The sequence below is a fragment of the Ascaphus truei genome, chromosome 6 (assembly GCF_040206685.1).
Source record: "Ascaphus truei isolate aAscTru1 chromosome 6, aAscTru1.hap1, whole genome shotgun sequence".
Taxonomy (NCBI): domain Eukaryota; kingdom Metazoa; phylum Chordata; class Amphibia; order Anura; family Ascaphidae; genus Ascaphus; species Ascaphus truei.
The window spans coordinates 56413857-56419856 of record NC_134488.1 but is presented as its reverse complement, the minus strand read 5'-3'; positions in this window follow the sequence as shown (position 1 = coordinate 56419856).

Sequence of the window (6000 nt, the reverse complement as noted above, 5' to 3'; positions counted from 1 at the left end):
AGCCAACCATGTACAAAATGAAACACTATGTGGGACAGATATTAGAATACAGAGAATTTCTAAAGGATCGAAAATAGGGGGGTTATTCATTAAAGTGCGATATTACCAATCGGGGCACTATTGCACGGGAACTCCCATTGACTTAAGTGAGACTTTCTGTGTGAAACTGCCCTGATCGAACTATCACACGTCAATGATTTACACCTGATAAATTTAAACATTAGGTAAAAATGATTTGTAAGGATCCAAAACAGATGGAATTATCAAAATAGATGCTTTTTATGCCTCTGATTTAAAGATACAATTGTAGGTAATATTTTAATTAAGAAAGTAATTAGGATAAATAACCAGAGGCGTTGATCAGAAAGCATTGTAAAGCTTGACATGGCAAACAGGTGTGTCCTTTTCACCCCTACATACCTCTCTCCTAAAACAATTAATTATTTCCATCACTATACTGGCAAAATGCTTGTACTTTTCCCTCAAAAATGCCTCAGGAAATAAGTGGATTGAATCTGCTTGATAACATTTGGCAAGTGAATGCTTTACACTATTTTTTAAAGTGCTCCTCCCCTGATCTCTATCCCTTGTAAGTCTTTGAGAAGGTACAGGGGGATGTGGTGTGCAAAGGGAAGCTGAAAATGTGAGGTGCAGGTACAGTAGATGTCTTTTAAACAGTGGTGTATCTATAGCACAAAAGACAGGGGTGCCCAATGCTACATCCAATTGACAAAACATATATGGTAATAAGTACAAAGTTCAAATACTTAAATAATAATAATAATAACTTGGTTATTTAGTTAAACCAGTGGTTCCCAAACTTTTTCGGTTCAAGGCTCCCCAAGGCGATCAGGATTTTTCCGCGGCGCCCAAAATATAAACAAAGTTGTATATACATACCTAACAGTTGCAGTGCGCAGTTGGTGTCTCTCTCTCCCACACACACTCTCCCACACACACTCTCCCAGACACACACTCTCTCACACACACACAGTCACTGATACACACACACAGTCACTGATATACACACACACACAGTCACTGATACACACACACACACACACAGTCACTAATACACACTGATACACACGCACTGATACACACACAGTGGAGAGCAGAGGCAGCGACGGATGTGAGTGACTGGGGGGGGCAGGGGGGAGGGAGGAAAAGCAGGCGATCCATGCAGGCGATCCGTGCAGGCGGCTCCCCGCCTCCCCCTGCACCCACCGCCAGGACAGGCAAATGTAGAACCCCACGCTCACCCCCCCAGCACCCCCGCTACCTTCTCCTATAACCCGGGGCAGAAGGGGACGGGACACCGCGCTGCCACCAGCAGACAGAGGAGCCAAGAGCAGGAAGGCAGACACACATACTCACCGTGTGCTCTGCACAAAGCGGAAGCCCCGCTCCTGGCTTTCTGACCTGCAGCCAATCCCCTGTGGCCCAGCCGGCATTAAGGAGGGATGGTGGGGAGGGATAATCGGAGGGATGGTGGGGAGGGATAATCACGGCGCCCCTCTAGGCAAGCCATGGCGCACCAGGGCGCCGCGGCGCACAGATTGGGAACCACCGAGTTAAACCCTTTGGCCAAAGTATTATAAGCCTGCATACCAAACATCAAGGTATAACCAAAAATGCAGGTCCTACACTACACTGTGAACCCTTCCTTTTACCTCTGTATGAGGGGAAAGAACCAAAATAGGTCCTGTTCTTGCAGCAAAGTGAAAAGACCTCCCAAGTTAAAAAGGTGAGGAGTGAGCTCTGGGAGGAGGTGCCACCTACCTCCATTACAACTGTTACCAGTCAGAAATTGATTAGCACACATTCCCAGCTAGCTCAAACTCCTACACCCAACACATTATGAATATATATTTATGTCAAAAAAAAAGAGTGCTACTGGGCGTGGCAAATGTATACAACAAAAGACAGGGGTGCCCAATGCTACATCCAATTGACAAAACATATATGGTAATAAGTACAAAGCCGTGGTTGAGATTGGAGAGATGCGGAACGTCAGAGGTAAGCCGGGACGGTGAGCCAGAAATGCGGAGTCCAAGGTAAAGCCAGGTGGGTACACAGGAGATCAATCTGAAACAAGTCAACTGAGACAAGGCAAGGCAGGGCAAGGAACCAGGAAGTGGGAGAACAGCGCTACCCCTGGAACTATGCTCAGCCAAAGTGCAAGTGGCACAGCTGAGCATATATGAGGAAGCATGACCAATGAAAGAGGGAGGCGGAGCGGAGGCACTGATAGGGAGACAGACAGGAGACAGGTGGGCATGATAACGAGCGTTGATGCGCAGCTTGGGAGCGGTGCATGCGCGTCACGTGTGCGTGCCACACGACGCTGATGCTTGTCGCAAGCGAGGGCGGAGCCAGACTCTGCGACATCAGAAAAGCTCCTGCGGGAGCGTGCACGCGCCATAGGGACGGCGAGGATGCGCGAGACAATAGGTAAGGAGGGAGTGCGCCGCAGCGGAGGACGCCCTCCCCGATTCCTTACAGGTACCCCCACAGAGAGATTGATAGAGGAGGAGGATGTGTTAGCAGAAGAGACACTGAAAGTACGATGGGAGTTGTAAGAGGAGATCCAGGATAGAGCTTTGTTACGAATAACAAGAGTATGAAGAATGTGAAGGAGAAAAAGGTCAACGGTGTCAAATGCGTCGAGTAATATGAGCAGAGTGTAATGACCTCTGTCTTTGGCAGCATGGAGGTCATTAATTATTTTAGTGAGGGCTGTTTCAGTCCAGTGAGCAGTGCGGAAGCCAGATTGTAGAGGGCCTAGGAGAGAATGGGTGTTGAGAAAGTGGAGCAAGCGAGAGAATAAAAGACATTCAAGGAGTTTGGAGGCAAAAGGCAGGAGGGAGATAGGTCGATAGTTAGAAAGACAGGTAGGGTCAAGCTTACTGTTTTTGAGTAATGGTATAACTGTTGCATGTTTGAAGGAGAAGGGAAAGGTACCAGAGTAGAGTGAGGAGTTAAAAATGTGTATGAGCGTAGGAGTTATAGTAGGAACAAGATGTTTTAAGAGATGGGAGGGAATGGGGTCAAGAGGGCAAGTGGTAGAGGGAGAGGAGATCAGCAGTGACACATCTTCCTCTGTGACAGCAGAAAGAGAGTCAAGGAATGCAGGAGGAGAGTTAGGAAGCGGTGTAGGATGGGAGGAGGAAACAGAGGGGATGTTCTGATGTATGGATTACACCTTTTCCTTAAAATAGTCAGCAAAGTCCTTAGGTGAGATGGAGGAAAAAGAATAGGCAGCTGAGGGTGGTTTGAGTAGAGAGTCAAAAACAGAAAAGAGTCGGCATGGGTTAGATTTGTGCGTGTTGATTCGTGAAGAAAAGTAGGTTTGTTTAGCTTGAGAGAGGGCAGAGTTGAAACATGATAGCATAAATTTGTAGTGAAGGAAGTCTGCAAGTGTGTGAAATTTCCTCCAGAGGCGTTCAGAGGAACAAGTGGAGGAACGCAGCATGCGCGTGTGGGAATTTAGCCAGGGTCTGGGGTTAGAAGGGCAAGGACGGCAGAGAGAAGTCATGTCATTCTTAACAGCTATCATATACATCAATCTCCTCATTGGACATACTTTTTCATCATAAATGTCAGAATCAAAATATTCTGTATACAAAGGATCATGGATACAGGAGATTATAATTATGGATGGGGCCATAAAACATAACTGCCCTATATCAGTTTCAATGTAAATATAGTGCAAAATTAAGAAAAGATAATTGAACAGATATCTGGAGATATGCCAAAAATTGTATGTACACAAAAATCTATCTGAAACTATTCTATACATTTTTACATAATAAATTCAATGCCTAACATTAATAGAAAACATATAATTCTGTCACAAAATGGAGAGGCAGAAAGAAAAAAAAAATTATACCGAGAATAAGATCTGTACATTTACACATCTGTGCTCCTATAAGCTTGATTGTTATTAAAAAAAAAGTTTTAACATTTGCTAAAATTATCAGAAATATAAAAATAAACGAAACATAAAAAAACTGCATTCATCTCTGAGAGACATACAGACATACGTAAGTTATGAGACCCTGTATTTATATTGGAACCTACTATACAATACATACACAAAAAATAGGGAAGTTCACAGGACTAGGAACTACCCTATTTTATGTTTATGAATTATGTGGAGGGTATAGGGTCCCTCCCTGTTCCCGCTGCACCACTATTAATTTCATTATCTCCCAATTATTCTATATTTGAGTGCTGTCTATCCGCCATATTCTTTCTACTATACAATACATTTCTAATCTGCTACTAAAGGTACCTACTGTTGACATACTGTATATTAATGTTTGAGACCTCCCGGTACCAACGTTTTCAGCTTGTGTATCCCGTAGGTCTCTATTTGTGCCAAATGTTTTACACAATTTCCACCCCTCCAGTAAAGGGCCACATATTCTATACCTTTATAAGCAAGAAACCAGAAGTCTGGGGGGCACTAAGCAGCCCCGGTGTAATTCAAGCCTTGTACTGGCCAATCATGCCTGCACGCCGGGGAGAATTAGGGCCGGGGGAATTACTGGTAACTTTGGCCCGTGAATTCCTGCAAACAAAACAATTGCATTTCTACCCAAATATCCCACCTATCCCACCTAAAACTTACACATAGAAAGTTTTATGAGTCTAGGGCAAAGGGAACATGAAAAGTGGAAAAGCAGGGAACACTTTAACTTTACATGTGATAATACATGGCCCCTGGCTTATGGTGCTATATAGCTGCCAGGGACCCATGGTTTAAGAGGTAACCAGGTGGGCTTAACCTTTATTGTCTAGCCTGGTTACCCCCCTTACCGTCACAATGAATTTGTAGGGGAGGGAAACTCAGGAAAACACTACGATTTATTAATTAAACTATTGGAAGGTATATACCTATGTCTAGGTCTAACAGACCTGATGGTCCTACAGTATATTAAACAGATAAATAAAAATGAAATTATTTGTTTACTATATTTTAACTTGTAATTTTACATGGAATTATATGTAAATATATCAAACATATCATATACAATGAATTCACTGTTAATATTGATTAAAATTGATTTTTTATTGTTGTTATTATTATTATTTCATAGATATGGTGGTATCATTAGTCATGCAGCTGAGGACAATGGCTCAGAGCCTGAATTGTGAGGGTGGGACCTTTACTAGATAAGGGAGCTATGGCCTGAGTGGCACAACATCCTTGGGTGATCTTCAAAAGAAAAAAAGTAGGTATTTCATAAAACATATTATGATGTTAGATATAACCATTTTATATGGTTTTAAAACTATAGTTTGCTGCAGAGTTGGGGCTCAGCAAACCATGACTTGGCAGACCCCTCTCAATACATTATTAGGTAAATTGGCATATACACCAACAATAGAAGAACTACAACTTCATGATTGTAAGCTCTTCGGGGCAGAGCATTCCTTTGCCTTATGCTGTCATTTACCTGTTGCACTTACCCCATTGTTTGTCATTTGTAATGTATTTACCTTATATTGTAATGTTGTAAAACACTACGTACATTGTTGGCACTATACAAATAAAATTATACTTGCATACATAGACATAAGAGGAAATAGAGTGGGAGAAATATAAACAGAAATTAATCACAGGCCTATCCAAATGGGACCTTGTAGACTAGATGCAGGTCATAGGGGATTTCATTTGGCTTTGACACTCCTGACAAGTCAAAGCAGGTGGGTTAGGGTTTGTGGGAAAGCTAAGAAGAGAAGGTTGGTGAGATCAATTGACACCCTGTGTCGATTACTGTGAAGGTCCTTTCCTTTCAGAAATGGTTAACCTACTCTAACACTGTCTATGCAGAAACCCTGGAGGCCTTATTCAAGATAATGTGTTTTATCTGTTGCCTTCTGACTTCAGAGTCCAGAATCTGTGATGGCGCCAGACATCCTGCTGTGAGCTCTCATGATGGACATGCCAAGAAGGTTTTTATTTCCCTGTGTAAAGTAAAATGAACATTT